The sequence below is a fragment of the Moschus berezovskii genome, chromosome 24 (genome assembly GCF_049115385.1).
Source record: "Moschus berezovskii isolate FMDL1 chromosome 24, NW_MosBer_1.0, whole genome shotgun sequence".
In the NCBI taxonomy this organism is placed as follows: domain Eukaryota; kingdom Metazoa; phylum Chordata; class Mammalia; order Artiodactyla; family Moschidae; genus Moschus; species Moschus berezovskii.
In genome coordinates, this window is record NC_142483.1 from 47,666,016 (window position 1) to 47,684,058 (window position 18,043).

General features: G+C 41.3%; 1 protein-coding gene across 7 annotated transcripts in view; it reads right to left on the bottom strand.

The window, feature by feature from the left end:
* Positions 1–9,340, bottom strand: part of CTNNB1 (catenin beta 1) — a 50,218-nt gene extending 40,878 nt beyond the window's left edge. For 5 of the 7 annotated variants that reach the window (XM_055414561.2, XM_055414562.2, XM_088831697.1 and 2 more), the window contains exon 1: positions 9,151–9,339. The gene's annotated coding sequence lies outside the window, so the exon portion shown is untranslated. Of the gene's footprint in view, positions 1–6,829; positions 6,971–9,150 lie in introns of all 7 variants that reach the window. The other 2 variants (XM_055414563.2, XM_055414567.2) reach the window with 2 other exon arrangements.
* Between the last annotated feature and the right edge of the window lie 8,703 nt (positions 9,341–18,043).

Below are 18,043 nucleotides of genomic sequence, written 5' to 3' on the forward strand. Positions count from 1 at the left end.
ATACATACAGAACAGAGGCATACCTAAAGGAACTAAGTCCTACAGAAGTCATGTGTCAGGACTGGCCTCTGACCAGAATATAATGCTTCATTATAAAGATGGACCCTCCACGCAGACTGATAATAGAAGGTGAAGGAATTCCTGCTTAGTTTCTCATGGGGGAAAGGGGATTAGTTTGAGGAGCAAAGAAAAGGTTAAACAGTCTTCCTATCTTCGCACTTTGAAGAGAATGTAATTTGATCCGGTGTATAATGGCAATAAGGAGAAGCCTAAGGCCCTTCAGCATACAGTCAGGGCCTTCTTCAAGCATGATTCAAGAATGTAAGTATTCTTACAAAAGAAAATATCTAATTTCAGTATTTTAATTATCATTACTCTGCCTTATGAATGACTCCCAGATTTCTCATCTCTTCATCTAGCCTCTTTTCATGCTATGGGGAATAGACTGGCGGGCACTCTGATTTAGGACCTACAGAAAAATGACAGCAGAATTAAGGCAGAAAATAGTGACCTATAGAGGACAACTGTCATATATAACATGAGTTTTACCTTGTAAATGGATCACAGAGGACATTTATAACTAAAAGTCAGAACAATATAAATCTCACTGCATATCATGTGGCTTTTCCAACTAGACCAACTTTAAATGAAACAACTTTAAAATAAAGCGAAGTACGAGAAAGACTAAATTTATGAATGGATCTAGAGAGTAGTACATCAGCTTACTATGTTCCCTGCTGCTAAGTCACTTCAGTCGTGTCTGACTCTGTGTGACCCCATAGATGACAGCCCATCAGGCTCCCCCATCCCTGGGATTCTCCAGGCAAGAACACTGGAGTTGGTTGCCATTTCCTTCTCCAATGTGTGAAAGTGAAAGTGAAGTCGCTCAGTCATGTCTGACTCGTAGCGACCCCATGGACTGCAGCCCACCAGGCTCCTCTGTCCATGCGATTTTCCAGGCAAGAGTACTGGAGTGGCTTGTCATTGTCTTCTCCACTATGTTCCCTATGTAACATTTATTGTCTACTTTCCTTTGTGGCTCAGCTGGTAAAGAATCCACCTGCAATGTGGGAGACCTGTGTTCAATTCCTGGGTTGGGAAGATCCCCTGGAGAAGGGAAAGGCTACCCACCCAGTATTCTGGCCTGGAGAATTCCATGGACTGTATAGTCCATGGGGTCGCAAAGAGTAGGACAAGACTGAGCGACTTCCACTTTGTACCTAAATGAACTGTTTAATATGAAGTAATATTTGACATTGCTGCATTCTTTCAGTGGCTCAGGAAAGATTCTAAGTGTCTACCTCAGCACTTCTACACAAGAGAAAGGATACCACTTAGAAACATCCAGAGTTAACTGGATTGAGAAATATTTCCAAGAAACCCCTGTTCCTCTGGTATACATGTGTCATTCATCTAAAACACAGACAACTTCAAAGACATACTCACTCTCTACACCCTTATCTACAAACCACTGAATTATACTTCAGGGTTGGGGCTGGGGGGGAGGCTTTTACAACAGCCACCCCTCCATGAAGCAAATTAGAATCATTAAAATCATCTTCAAATTACATTTAAGAAATTCTGCAGTAAATCTAACTTGACATTTTTATACAGATAATGTACAATCAAGTATGTATAAATGCATCTCAAGCATTTCAGTTACCATAACACTGTAAGAGAAACTTATCACCCACCCTGTAGCACACGCACAGCCTTTACTTCCAAGTCAGATCAGCTACCAGCACTAAAGACAAGATTTACCACAGCTACCACCTGTGTACACGTGGACTGATGAACTTCAAATTTAACAGGTCAAAAATATCTCCCCAATCCCCAGATTTTTTAACTAACACACCTGTTAAATCAGTTAAAAGGAAAATCAGTCCAGCAACACGAGAGTTATGAAATTACAAGTAAAACCATGGGAATATTAATGAAGAAATAGATGGAAATAAATAGGGAAGCAAATTGGCATTGCTATGAAGCAGCTGCACCTTAACATCATCCATCCATATATCACATTTTTCAAACTATCTGGGGGTTGGGGGAGCTTTTCAACAAGTTCAAAAGAAATCAGAGCTCGGAATTTTCTGGACTATTACAAGAGAAACTTTACAGTGGCTCTGTAAAGTTATATGGGGATTGTGGAACAGGCCATGGGGTGAGCACCTTGGGACAAACGTGTTCTGAAAAGTCCACTCCTCAGTTTGGCTTGCATTCTATACAATACTATATAAATACAACTGCAGTCAGCAGCACTATTTTCAGATGACACTTTTTAAAACCAATGTTGGCTTATGGTTTGCATTTTCAGTACAGACATAGTTGGCCACTTAAACATGTCATCTAAGGAATAAATATACAACTTTTCAAACTCTGGAAATGAAGAATCTTGCCCTAACAGCAAAAGACTTTACCAATATCTATTTGACTGTCTGCCTAAATTTCCTCTGACCAGGGGATGGAATGGATTGGGAGATTGGGACTGCACTGCTGCTGCTGCTAAATCACTTCAGTCGTGTCTGACTGTGTGACCCCATAGATGGAAGCCCACCAGGCTCCCCCGTCCCTGGGATTCTCCAGGCAAGAATACTGGAGTGGGCTGCCATTTCCTTCTCCAATGTGTGAAAGTGAAAAGTGAAAGTGAAGTCGCTCAGTCGTGTCCGACCCTTAGCGACCCCACGGACTGCAGCCTTCCAGGCTCCTCCATCCATGGAATTTTCTAGACAAGAGTACTGGAGTGGCTTGCCATTGCCTTCTCCGAAACTACTATGTATAAAATAGATAATACTACTATGGATAGAAGGGATGACTAATGAGAACAGACTATGCAGCACAGGGAGCTCTACCTAATGCTCTGTGGTGACCTGAATGGAAAGGAAATCCAAAAACAGGGGATATATGTGTACATATGGCTGATTCACTCCACGGTACAGCAGAAACCAACACAACATTGTAAAGCAACTATACTTATAAAAAATTTTAAAATATATTCTGACCAAATAGGAGTAAGCCGTTACTTAAAAAAAGCAAAACTAACATTCAGTTTTCATTATCTAAACTTTGCTTTTCACTTTTAAATCTAGTCTGATAAATAGATTATCACAGAAATACAGACTTTAGCTGTAAACCAGGATGTGATTTAAAGAATCAATAAAACTTCAGGCTGATATGATTGTGTACACACAGCCAGAATTTGTCCAGTATTTTAAGCGCCTTCAAAGTTAAGATTTAAGACCTCTTTTAAGAAAACACTTTAAAAACTATACTTAAGATGTTCAAGTGATGAACAAGTTTGTTCTTTCTTCTCTTTTTCCTTGATCCAATCCATCTTAATTCTTAAGCTTTTTAAGTGGAGGTTTCCCAGGTTTCACAGAGTTAATAATATGAACCTGCTTTAAGGTCCTAATCTGTTTACATAGTCAGTTGACACAAGGCATCCTTAAAGTGCCAATAGGACCCTAATGGTTTATCAAATCTTATTTACTAAGTTATGAAAGTAAAAATGTTACTCGCTCAGTCGTGTCAATATGTATAGAGACATATATACAGAAATGTACTACCTTCAGTCACTTAATAGAATCATCATCATTAAACAAACAAACAAAAAAAACACTGTACTCCAACTGGTTTACTGTGGATGTCACAAACTGGCAGATCCTGCCAATAGGTGTATTTGTCTCCCAACATGTGCAAATCACGTATATGCTATGTTGCTTCAGTAGTGTCCGACTCTTGTGACCCCATGGACTTTAGCCAACCAGGCTCCTCTGTCCCTGGGCAAGAATAATGGAGTGGGTTGCCACGCCCTCCTCCAGGGGACCTTCCCAACTCAGGGATCAAACCCACAGCTTGTGCAGCTCCTGCATCACAGGCAGATTCTTTACCGCTGAGCCATCAAGCCCCACTGGTGCAAATCATGAGATGCACATTAATCCAGGTTTCCTGCCTCTCTTAGAAGAAGAAATTCAGATGATGTGGAAACCTAAACTGCTTTGCACACAGTGGCTGGAGCTGAAGACTGGATTAGATGGGACATGTGTTCTCTTAATTCGTTGTAGTTTACAGGGGCCCAGTGAGCCCACACCTGCTTGGAGATACTGAGTAGCTACTCCCACTGGGATGCAAGATCAATCCTATATGGTTTGTGACAGAGATCTTAGTCACTTAAATACTGTTTGTCAAATTGTTGCATGAAAACAAGTGGCCAATTTCAAGAGATAAATTAGGTCCCTAACAGGCAGAATTTCTTTTTTAAGATGTACACAGTTTTCAAGAGAACTTTCAAATCTACTATCTTCTCATAAAAATCATTTGAAACTGGAACACAAGCTATTTGACCTTGAGGCAGTAATTGATGAAAATTATAGTTACGGACTTGTACAATTATAGTTACGGACTTGGACATTACTTATTCCATACATGATCCTTTATGAAGGATCACAACCCATTCTGAAATATAAAACAGCTGAGGCATTCTTGCCTTATGTTTTTAAAAAGATATAACATTAATACATTTCTTAAATAGTCAAAAATCATGATCAATGTTTCCACAAAATTATACCAAATTTCAGAGCAAAATGGGAGCAGTAAGTGACACGGTCATTTTCCCTCCCTACTCAATCAACTTTCAGACTTCATTTCAACCACCTATTTATGGAAAATATACAAAGGTAAAAACATTTTTTCTAAGCTGAGCATTTTCCATAAAAATGACCATTTGACTTCTAACAGCTATTTTTAAATGGATTTTATTCCTGTTATTAATCAGAATCTGATCTGAAATAAGCATTTTCATAAAATAATGCTACTAATAGAAAGAGCAAGAACTGTAACATAGGTGTGTGGAGAATTTTTATTGAAAAATTTAAAGGTCAAAATATGAGAATAGTGCATCAAAGCACCATACAAATGTATACTCTACACAAATGCCTGTAGTCACTAGGCATTATACTCTGGAGTTCACATAAGTTGACTCAACCAGCTTTATTGATAACCAGTTCTTAACACAGACATAATATTCCTTGAAAATATAACCAAGTTGAAGACTTATTTCAGTTTTATTGTATAAGAAATTTTAGACAAATTGATAATTCACTTTTTTGTTAACTTTATCTGAGAATCTTAGTTTCTAGAATTCATTAATATGGCTCGATTTTAGGATCTAGGTGTAAGTGTGGTTGCTCAGTCATGTCTGACTCTTTTTGACCCTATGGGTTGTAGCGCGACAGGCTCCTCTGTCCATGGGATTCTCCAAGCAAGAGCACTGGAGTGAATAGCCATTCTCTTCTACAGGGTATCTTTCCAACCCAAGGACTGAACCTGGGTCTCCTGCATCGCAGGTGCATTCTTTACCACCTGAGCCATCAGGGAAGCCCATATACTAGGATGGTTTACCTCAAAAGTTATACTAAGATTTTGGTTCATAATTCTGTTTAAGCAGAACTTCCTACAAAAAGTGACAGAATTTAACTCCTGATTTAACTCTGACCTTTCTCCTGCAAATAATAACTGAGATGACATGTTCTAAAGCCAATCTTTTAACTAGCAATAATAATATGAACATCCCATTCTAGAATTCAAAAGTTTTCTTGACTAATGCTTTCTCATCAAAACTTTTCACAAATATATTTCACACAAATTTTATGGGGGGGGGGGGGGGAATCACCAGCATTCCATTATATCCACTGGAGGGCACTCAATGTGACCAAAGCATGCAGTGAAAACATGCCCTGACGCTACTGTCACTCAGCTGCATCAGGTTTGAGGAGACTTCAAGGCTGCAGCATAGTATCTTTTAAAAGAAAAGATGCTCACAATTAGCGAGACAGTTATCTCTAAAAAGGGTTCCTAACATGACTGATTCTTTTATAAAAGCTTCTTTTTCCTTAGGGAGCAGATTTAAATGCATGCTTCAGGGATACAGGGTTCAGGCCTCAACAGAAGTATCTAGATCTCAAACCTGGTCAAGCTCAGACTTGCACACAGCACAAAAGCAGCATTCTTAAGGAAACACAGGAAATAAAGAACTTTCTCCAGAGTTTCAGTGAGCAAGGGCTACATAAGGTAACGCCCACTCATTTTCAAGCAACACAAATCACCTATTTTCCTTTCCTGGAACTTACAGAGTGTATATTTATTTTAGCCCATTAGCCTAGTTATCTATCAAGACACAATTAGAACAGTATTACATAAACAATAATCTGTTAAAGAATGAAGACTGATTCTACAACTCAGTCTTCTCTCAAGGAGGGTCCAAGAGGCCAAAGAGACACGCTCTGGACTAACCAGAAGTAGCCACTAGTCTATGTTTTACTACTTACTTTTAAGATATAAAAATGTTTTTACTCAAACTGTTTCAACAAAAGATATCATATTCCCAACAAAAAGAGAGCTACAAGAATACAACTAAGTCAATACAACTAGTGTTTTCACAACCAAAGTCACAAATCAACATGCAGCAGGAAAGAGCTGTTAATACTTTTTATCACAAGTTTGTCCTGCTCTAAAAGCATTCATCCTTTTTGCCCTGGGCTGGCAATCAAATCAAGCATGCTTCCAACCAAGTTCAAAGTACATACTTAAAATTTACCACCTACTCCTCTGCAGTTATTATCAGCAACTAGTAAACCATAAAAGAGAAACAAAATTTCATTATTAATAACTGAATGCTGTATTGTTTCATTTCAATAACACAAAAGTTTCACTTGGCTGAAGAAACTACAGACAACGTATTTCTGGGATTTTAATTTCACTGACGCTTACAAGTATAAAAGAGTGAGATTCAAATTTTTGAATTCTCCATGTCCCTAGTTTCAACAATACTTACGCTCCTCTTTCCACTCCTCCCAACAATGAAACAGGCTGCCTGCAGATAGCTTTCCCAAGAACCAAATCTCAAGACACTCTTAGAGAAATTAGCCTACTTCAAGTTTTCTCTTCCCATTTGGAGAGTGGAGGAGGGAAGTGTCTATGAAAAGAAAAACATACAGCTTCATTTATACGGATAATTTTATTCCATTTATCAATAGTAACAGTAAGAAGCTCAATCTGGTTTCAGTTTTAATATTGGAATCTACATAATTACCTTGGTAAAGGATATGTTTTAAAAGAAAACTTCTGGACACTTACTGACACTTGAACACTACTAAATGTTTTACTTTTTTTAAGCCACCTTTTAAAATTTGGTTTTTCTTGAAAGCAATTTTAAATGACCGCTCTAGCTTCTGGGAAAATCTCAAGCCTAGAACTCCGCAAGGACTCTAAGTTACATGCTATACTAAACTTTGTAGCACAGTTTTTTAATTTCCCTCTCAAAGACTTCAGACTTGAATAGTCTCAGCGTTCCTTTAATCCTATAGAATAGTCTCCTGGAAATTTTGCAAGTTACTGTTGCAATCAGTTTACGGCCTTGTACATGGCCTCAGAACAAAGACTAGGTCAAAGTAATGAATACTGGACGCAAATTAATCAAATTTCGTGAAAAGATATTCGCAAACATTAATGATACTTTTTTTTTAAACCCAGAGATTTGTGCGCTTAAATGTAAAAATAAAATAAATGTAGCAGCCGCTTTAGTTCAGACCGAAAAAATTGCCTCCCAAACAAGTTTGTCACTAATCTAAGCAGATATTAAACAGAAACATTAAAAAAAAAAAAAATGTCAAGCTATGCCCAGTGTCTCTTAAGACAACACGTTAACAGGAAGACAGCCGAAGGTACTGAATGTACACCAAGAGACAAAATGAAACGGCTTCCCAAGTTCCAGACAAAATACTTATAACTTAGCCATCTGAAAAACAGCAGCCCAGACTTTATCAAAGGCGAGCCGTCTCTTCAAGCTGCTGTCTAGTCTAAGCCACCACTATTCACGACACAAAGCTCTCGTTTCACTAAAACCACTCCTCGATTTCCTTTTGCCGACCTCTGCATACCAGCAGACCAGTCTCCCTTCATTCACCACTCACAAACCCGGGGTGGGGGTGGGGGGAGACCACAGATGTCTGGAAGATACAAAGTAGGAGACAATGCTCCCTCCAACGCCGAAAAGAAAACGAAGCAAACAACTACACCCGACTGGCAAAGCTTTCAAGTTTAGAGGACTCAGAAGAAGGCTGTGAAAAGAGAACTTTCAAAGTCTCAGTTCCAAGTCCTCTCTCCAGACAAAACACGGAACGAAGTTGCAACGCTTGAATTTCCTGCGGGCCACTTCGTAGCGAGGGGAAAATTCACCCCGCTGGAAAGTGCTCTCAAAATCAAGTTTAGTTGCCGTGAAACTATTTGAATAAAGACTCTCCAGGAACACAATTCTCGAAGCAGTCTCAGGCTGAGTCCTGTGGGTCACTTGATAAGAGACAGTAAGCCAGTAGCCCTCGCCCTTATTTTTCCCAGGACCTCCCTTGCACGCCCGCTTTCACTCACCTGCACCGTACAAAAAAATATAGGTGCAAGATATGGATTTTTATCTGTGCAAATCCTCCTGGCGCATCGCACCGTCTGCACTAACACTTTGGATCCTCTAAGGTTTAAAGTTGCTCCGATTTAAACGAGCGCACTCACACCGGCAGGCCATTAAAAATCACTAACCTCTTATTAACCCTCGAAAAAATTCATCCTTAAGCACGAAAGAAGGAACCTGGAGATAGGAACTCACGTGGCGTCCCAGGCCCAGCGCCCGCACCCCAACTCCCCGCGGAGGCCGGGAAGGCGGAGTCCCCCGTCCCCACCCCGCCCCCCACCCCGGCCCCGGCGCATCCAGAGGCGCAGGGTCCCTCCCCCAAACTCAGCCGCGGCCCGAGCCCGGGACGGAAACCGCAGCCCCCTCCACCCCTCCGCCCACCGCGCTGGCCACCCGACCTCCCGGACGCGCCCTCGCGGCGCCCCCGCCCCGAAAGCGGCAACCCCGGCGGCGCCGCGCGACCGGAACCGGGCCCGGCCGCCGCCCTCCGCCCCCCGGGCGCGGCCCGCCTCTGCCGCCTCCCCGGCGCCCCCGGCCCACGCCCCCCGACCCCAGCTCCCCAGCCCGGGGCCTCGGGCCGCGCCGGGGCCGGCTCCCAGCCGCCGCCGGGACCGCGCGCCCGCGCCGAAGTTTGGCTCCGAAGCGGGAACGGCAGCAGCCCCAGACGGGTAAGGAAAGGAGCACCCCAGCACCTCAGGGGAGCAGGCTCCTCCCGCGGCGGGAGTGCGACCGTCCTCGGCCTGCGCTGGCGGCTCGGCGGGGACCGGAGCTGCTCCTCGGACCTGGCTCCGTCTCCGCCTCCCCTCGCTCTTCGCTCCCGGGGCCGGGCTGGCGCGGCTGCCACAGACCGAGAGGCTTAAAATGGCGCCGTACAAGGAGCTCTTATAAGGCGCGCAGGATGCACTGTATCCTGCCGCCAGCGGCGCGGCGCGGAGCGTTCCGCCGCGCGAGGGCAGGGGGCGGGGCGCGGGCGGGCGGCGGAAAGTAGTCCCCGCGCCGCCGCCGCCGCCGCCAGCCCGGGGCAGGGGCGGGGCCCGCGCGCTCTGCGGGCGCTCTCCCAGGTTGAGGCCGGCGCTGCCCCGCCGCGCGGGACTGCAGGGCGGCCCGCCAGGGCGCGGTGGTCCGAGTCAGGGAGGCGCGGGTCTCCGCGAGCCGGGGTGGGCTGGAGGGGCGGCGACCCCGGTATTCTCCGCTGTCCCGAGCCCCACGCCCCGGCCTCGCGCATGCCCCGGGCCGTGAGAACAGATGCGGGGCTGGCTGCGCGCTGCCGGCTACCCGCGGGAGGCGGCCTCGGGACCCCGGCCCCGCGGGGCGGGCGGCACGCGTCCCGGGAGGGTGAAAGTTCAGGGCCCCGGCGGCGGCGGCGATGCCCGAGCTGAGGTCTGGGCCCACCCGCTCTGGACGCTGCCGGGCGCCGCCGCCGCCCTGCTCCCGGTCAGGGGACCCCGGCGCGTTCGTGCTTCCGCTGCCGTTGCAGTCTGGGCCCCGGGCTCTCTGCAGGACTTGGCTCGCAGCCGAGCCGCACATCACCCCAGAGCCCCCCACGGTCCGGATCGTGGATCTCGCATCCCTACCGGCTGCTCATCTTGAATCTGGGCATGAAGCACCCGGCCGAGCCGCCGGCTTTCCCCGCTCAGGAAGGCTGCGAACTCTCGTTAGGATAGGCGCCTAGCCCGCAATTCAACAAGTCCTTAGGAGTCCCTAACTGAACAAATGACTGATAGACGTGGACTAGCTCCACAGCCCTGCCAACTAAGTTAATTCTTACAGATTGCATTTTTAACTGGTTCCACTTTGCTACTAAGTATCAGTATATGGGGGAGTGGTTTTTTCTTTCATTCTAAGTTCATTTCTAGGGTATTACTTATTTGAGAAATCCAAGTTCGTTGTTTATGGAAAGAGCTATCCATTAGGCAGCTTTTCATTTTTAAAAACTCTTTCTGTTCTTCAAAAAAAATTCTAATTCGTTTGAATAGGCTGGAGTTGGGTCTTTTCCCTTGAAAATGTCTCCATTGTAATCAGCAGGTTTGGTGTTTGTCAAAGCTGAAACAATTATGATCGATTCACTTTCTCTAGTCTATTGTTAGATGCTTATTTTTCCTCCAAAACAATGGAGAGAGTACAAAAAGCAACAGTGAAAGTTATCTTGAGGCTTTTATCCTTGTAATTAATGCATGCAAACAATAGGTCTTTATACATAGGTACGGCAGGAAACCCTCTCATTCAATTGTGGAGTAGCTTGTGCAGTTCTAGGCATAGCTAATGCTTCAGGGCCAACACGTTCTTTAAAAATTCAATTTTCCCCCTATCTTAATGATATTTTATTATATCCAAGTGATAATGTTAACTGCTGTCTAGCACCATAGCTGCAGTGGGCCCCTGCAGTGGAAAAAGTCCGCAGACTCAGATGATGTACAGTGAGATCCATTGTCTACAATGACTTTCTCATTTGTGTCTTTGCTAGTAGTTCTGTAGAATTAAGAGTGGAGGATGGTTGTGGTTAATCTTCTGGTCATAATTTGAACTGATTTAGCAGAAAAAGATACTTTATCAAAGCAGTGTTTCTAATATAAACTTAAAAGTATCGATGGCATTTTTCAGGTACTGATCCCCAGTTTTAATCTTCATATATGGAGTTAAAGAATATGCAGTTGATTAAAGTCATATATGTAAAATCAGATGACTAATAAATATTAATTTTTTAACAGAGGTTTCCTTTTTCTGTGTTCAGTTTTTGCTTTTTGTTTTGCTGAACAAGGCACACCGTTAAAACTGATTAAGAAATATTTACACCATTAGAACATCTAAAGGATAAAAACTCTCCTATATTCGTATCTCTCATTTTAGATGACAAAATAATTGAAGTATTTGTCTATAATTTAGATATCTTTAAAATCCCTAGTAATACTTTAAGCAAACACATGTTAGTAAAGGAAATGTAAAATTTTGCAACAATGCAGCAAGCTATTTTTCACATCACATTTAGATGTACTGAAGAACTACTGGGTAACTAGCACTCAGACAAATTAGTTGAATTTAACAAATTGCTCTGAATTTTTATTTGCTTATCCCCCCCCAAATAAAAATTGTTCCCATTGTCTCACCAAAAATATGAGATGAATAGCTTTTCTGAAATGAAGACAAATATTATCATTAAACCAACAAGAAATACAAGCATCAAAATACCCAAGGAGTTGGTGAAATGATTTTGTAAAAATGATGTTTAACAACTGAACTTGGGTCATACATTCATAAAAAATACTTGGTTATCTTCTTACACATTTTCCTTGCAGAGCCAGCCACTTGAGTTGACGTAAATTAATCCATTTTGTGAAACTGCAGAGGACAAATGGTCCTAAATTTCAGGCTGTGTTCCTAGAAACCAAAAGGGTCTCTAGCTGGTTTAACAGAGAAAGTATTGCTTGTCATGATATCAGACCGTTGGCACATCCAGCAGTGGCTCCATGGAAGCTGAAGGAAGGTACAGCGTCCCTTCACTACAATATATGCCTTTGAATCACCTTTTAGGCAAATAAATGCCCAGATTGTTTTTGCACTTCGGACAGAAACGCTGATCAAGGCGACATTATCAAGAAGGCCCGTTTACTTTTCAAGATGGTTAAATCTATCAGATCCACTAATTAAACACTTATTGAACGCTAAAACAATGAGCTTCCTTTAGAGGGAAAGAAATGGATGCCTGGCTCCTTTTGATGAGGACCCCTAAATGAATGTATAGTTGTGATTGTTAATAAGCCCTCCTTGAAAAGAAACAGAAACAGTAGAAAACAGTGAAACGAGGGTGTGGTCTCTTCTGGACAATCTGAATCTCCTTGGGAAGAATCCTCTCCCCGCAGAAAGGTAAGACGAAATAATATTCCATACATTTATAAACAATGAATGCCAACTCTCTAAGAAGGCTGCTTCAAAAATTTTTCTTTTCAGACAACCTGCAAAGACTGGACAAAAATTAGAATCAGCCTTTTCATTTAGCAGTTCATCAAGTGGGCTCTTTATGGATTGGGGCTTTTGATTTGCAATCCATCATCTCAGGGTTCAGTGTTATCTTTTTGATTTCTTTCCAGCTGAACAGGCTAAGTAGTTGTAAATACCTCATGTCAGACTACATGGTTGGCTATTCTCGCACACAGAAGTCATCTAGGAACCCACTGGGCAAATTCGGCAGAAAGTCACTGTGGAAAGCTCATGTCTGGTGTGTACTGCGGAACGAGGGAGGGGCAGTGAAGGCTGTGGGAGGCGATGGCCATGGTAGTGGTGTGGCAGCAGCCGTGGTAGTTACGTTCATGGCCGCTTCAGATGTGCCAGGCACACTTTTCGTGCTTGGAGTTATGTGTTCTGCAGGCCTTCACTAGTTTGACACAACAGTCTTTGCCATACTAAGGAAGTACTTTCTAATGCTACCATAGATAGAAAGTGTAAGGAGAAGCAATGGAGACATCATCCATGATTTTCAAAGAGCACAAAGGTATGTTTCTCAATGTTTCTAAGAACTAAGACAAATACCGCTGCATTGCTATCAAATCATGCTTTGGAGACATAACCCCCCTCCCCACAAACACACACATACACACACACCCTCCTCTATTAAAAATTTCAAAATGGTTGCAGATATTTCATTCACGAGAAGGTTAAAGGCGTTTCCCATCGAAAGAAGGATTAACTTACCGGAGGATTCTGGGACTGCAGATGTATACTGCGGCAAAATCCTAAATTCATCGAAAAAAATCATTTCTGGACTCCAGCTGCTAAAAATAATGGAATTATAGTAAATCATGGATAAGATTATAACATGCCATTTGCACATTCCAAACTGTTCAGGAAAAAGAAAATAATTCTTTTCTTTTAACTCATTTCTTAAACAATGCAAATTTTAAAGTAGCTTTTCCTTTCCAGAGCACGCAGCGCCATGAAATCGATAATTTTTGATCTTTCGGTTAGTAGGCAACATGGTGAGCTATTGCAGGGACTGCAGGCAGCAGACATGTTCTTGTCAGCTAAAAAAATTTTCATATTGTTTTTGAATCCATTGAGATTTGTAGATGTGATACCACCGGGTTTTTTGTTTTAGCTTGCACTTAGGCTATAGGGACGCAAACCCTCAGTTTATCGACATATCCAGGTCTATCGCTTTATATATATTAAAAACAGGGAGTCTTACTGGATCTTAAACAAAAAATTATGTAAAAGGAGTGGCTGGTGTGATTATAATCCCATCATGCAGGGTCCACGGTTCCCATTTAGTGAAATTTCGCAGAGGGCAACTTCTTAAGAACATCCCTGCTGTGCAGAGTGAAAAGCATGAACAAACCAAAGACAGAATTCATCTGTGTTTATATTTTCCAAACAATGAAAAACCTACTCTTTGTATGCCTTTTTTCCCCCACCTTATTATTTCATGAAAACTGCAGCATTTTCCCCGCCCCCATCCGAACACTCACCACCCCAGCACTGCGGTATTCCGCCCCTCTGTTGCTTCTCCTTCCTCTTCTTTTTCGCTTTCACAAATTCTGCACGCGCCATCTTTGTGTGGGGTGATTCTTTGCTAATTTCAGTTACCCATTCTCTCGCAAATCGGTTCAGAAATAGAAAATTATAGTGTGCTGTGGGGCTTAATTTGCCTAAATTTCTTCCAGCCTTCCCTTCTGACACAGAAACAGGGAAACAACAGTGGGGGGGGGGGGCGCAAAAAAAAAACAGAGATATTTCTATTATTGCTATAACCTGTTGTATACAGTGGTGATAAAAAATATTATTAACATAATAGCAACAGCTGCAGCCTAAATAGAAGCTATGAGATAATTAATGTGCTACAACAAATTAATTTGCTGCAGGTGCCTCGGCTGTGAACTGAGTAACCCATGCCATAGAAAGTCTAAATAAAATGACTCCCCCCAGATTAAAAAAAAATACAGAGCAAAATGTCTTGTTCAGTAAATATTATGCGTGCCTATTATAAAAAAAAAAATTCTCCCCAGCCCCTTTCCCCCATCCCCTGCCAACATATCTCAAATGGTTTAGTCATCTGTGGGTAAGTGTGCAGTTGGATCGGTGTGTATGTGTATAAGTGTGTATGTATACAGGTATATATAGTTTTCTTAAACATATGGAGGTTTGATGCTATGTCTTAGTTGGAAAATGTATGGACCAGCTATAGATTTCTTTTTAAAAATCAGCAATAGTTCATAATATTTAAGAACTCTATTGGTTTTAAAACAAAAATTAGTGTATTCATGTGTATAGCCAGAAGGAAAATAACAGGGTTGAGCTGTACCCCATTTTTTAAAGATAATTAATCTCTTTTTTAAAATCATTCTTACAAAAAAAAAAAAAGAAATGTGTTTGTAGTGTGGCACTCTTCATTGATGAGAAAGAGATACTTTTTTTTTTAAACTCTCATTTGCTGTCAAGTTGAGTGTTTATGGAGAACGGTTGCTGGTTATATCACAAGCGTGTTCCAGAAATACACTGAATCAGAGAGGGCAGTGTGGACAGGGCCTGGAGAAGGTCACAGTGCCAGAAGCAAATGTCCATTTTCCGTTTTGCACCACTCAGCAAAAAATAACTTTAAGCCTAGAAAAGTGTGAGAACATATAGATTGATTTTTTTAACCACTTGACCAAAAAAAAAAAAAAATTCTCTTTGAGTAGGATACAGTCATCTCTGAGTTTTCTCCCAGTAATGCTACCGAAAGAAATGGCATTTCTATTTTCATTGCAGGCTTACTTTGTTGTTTGTTTAAAAGCCAAAAAACTATAAATGTTATCACTGATCTAAATTTTCAAGGTTGTTGGCTATTCAAATTTATTTTATTGGATGATCTTAAATTTTAATTCTAAATCTTACAATAAAGTAGATTAGTTTCTTAAACAAGGCATAGATCTTTCAAATAGCATTTTGATTTAGCTTCGCAGAAATTTTATTTCTAGGAGAGGATATTAAATTATTGAAACAGAACACTGTTCCAGGTATATCCAGAAGGGACACAGCATTTGCATGGGTTTTTGTTTAAATATATTTTACTTTACACATTCTTTCAGGTGGACCATGATACTCTGAGTCACCACCACTCTCTAGACAAAAGTACTGTGTATTTCTCACACCATTTCTCATGCAGCGACAGACATGCGTTTTACTCCATCTTCCTTTTGTTTATGCTAAAGCGTTTTCTTCATAATCCATTTTCAAATCTGCCCATATTTTAAATGTACATTTATAGAATTTGAATTGGTGGGGGGGGGAGAAATAGAAACAAAGACTGTATTGTTTCTCTCATAAAAAGAGGAGAAAAAAATAGCCAATTCTCATAAAAATGAGAAAAGTTGATAAGTATGAAATAAATGCATCTCCTCTGGGATTTTCCAGTAATTTTTATGTTAGCCGACTGTGTCGTTCCACACAAATGGACCTCTCTGAAATCATATAGTTCTGTATTTGTAAAATCAATTAGAGAAAGAAAAAACATGCTTTAATTTCTGTTGCTTCAAGAGATCATCCATTCAAAATATTTTTCCTCCCACTGTAAATTGCATTAGAATCTAAGCTATAAGAAATTAAGATTGTAAGTGTCTCACACACATATTCCTCTTTCCTGTGAAAGTTCACTGCGTAGCATCATGATCCCGAGCCTTTCAACCTTTGCTCAGACGACTTAGTTTTCAGAACCTGTATTCTTACCTTAGAATGAGAAATATTGTGCAGGTTCTAAAATTTCAAAAAATGGTTGTTGTAAACCAACTCATTTGGGGGTGGTTTGTTAAGGAGAAAAACTAACTAATATAGCTAAGATGATTCCATGTTTGTCTTATTTTTAATAATCACATCATATTGCAGGTTAGCCTGAGCTTGTCTTCTAAAATAAAAATGTCTAAATATTTTAAATTATGCCATCTGATTAGGAAAATAATTTGGGGGCATAAGCTCTCTAGATGTCTATTTATTTAAATTATATAATTACTGCTGTCAATACATATATTAAATATCAATGAAGTTTGGTTTCTTTTTTAGGATAAAAAGTCAATATAATAGTTGCAGTTATTTAATTTCCTCATCCCAGTAGATCCTCACAGGCACCATTTGGGTTATGTTCACACTGTTGAGGGCCACTCTTCTAAAAATCTGAAATCTTTCTCAGAATCTGCCTTAAAGCTTTGCTTTACCTATTCTGAATGTGTGTGATTTGTTTTTTAAAACTAAACTCAGCTTTATTACTCATAGTTGCTGATTGTTACAGAATCCTTTTGGGAATTATACATTGATCTTTTCTATTAACTGAGTTTAAATAAACCCCATTTGGTCAAAACCACCATTCATGTGGTTTTTTCCTAGCAAATGTACCTGGAATATATACTGATTTATGAGGTCTCTTGCATCACTGTTTTCTCTGGATACTAGATTCTTTTGTGTGTATGTATCCCATGTCTTTATGTTTTAAGAAGCAGGTGCTAATGACATTTTCAACAAAGAGGATGAGGATGGCTTTTCAATGTCAAAGAATTCTAAGATACCTCTCATAAGAGTAGCTGTACTTTTAGTATCTGTTAAGAATCTGCATAATAATAAAAAGCAACTATAATATCAGTAATGTTTTTAAACAAATTTATGTTTTATTAACCACTGTGGAATCTATGTGAATGAGAATACTAATCACAAACATATGCAGAGGACTCATTTTTCAGTAGACAGATGATTCTTCCTGCCCTTCTGGGGTATTCGGGCCCCTGCTTAACTTGGTAATAAGAAAGGCCCTGCAGGAATGAAAATAGGAGACACAATCCAACTCTGTGCTGCACCAGTGCAGCCACCCAGACAGACCCTCCAACCTCTCTGAGTCCTGGCATCCTCTTAATGGTGGCAGTAAAAATGGTGGTGGTAAGAGTCAGTCATCCAAATGGTCACTTCCACTTACTCAGGTTATAAGCTAGATAAACAGAGCCGGAATTTGAACTCTGTACTATCCAGCGCAGTAGCTATTCACTGTGGGTGGCTATTTAGATTTAAGTGAATTAAAGTTTAAGCAAAATTAAATTTTCATTCCTCAGTCTCGTTACCACATTACAAGCACTCAGTGGCCATATGCAGCTACCATATTGCACAGCACAGATCAAGAGCCATCACCGGTTCCATTGGGCAGTGCTGAACCAGACTGACAACTGCAAAGGCTGCACTTTTGCCACAGTTTGGATTTAATTCTTCCTTCCCCATCCATTCCTTTACTCATCCATCCATTTAGCAAATATTTTTCGAATACTTATTACATGCCAGTCACCACAGTGAACACTGGGGAGTTTTCTCATGGTGCTGTTGTCAAGGGCAAATGTAATAGACATAAAAGAGCTTTTTAAGCGATTAAGTTTTAGATGAGCGATCCTTTTAGGCTGTAGGTGCTATAATAGTAGGGCTCCACTTCATTGAGGGCGGGGTCTATGTTACTCTTCTTGGAATCCTGTCTTCTCACCCCTACTCAGCAGGGTCTAGTACCCATCAGAAGTGAATGCAGAGCCTCCAATCATAGTGCATATATGTGTCCATTTTTGTCCATCACTTTCTGAACCCTTTTCCTTAACC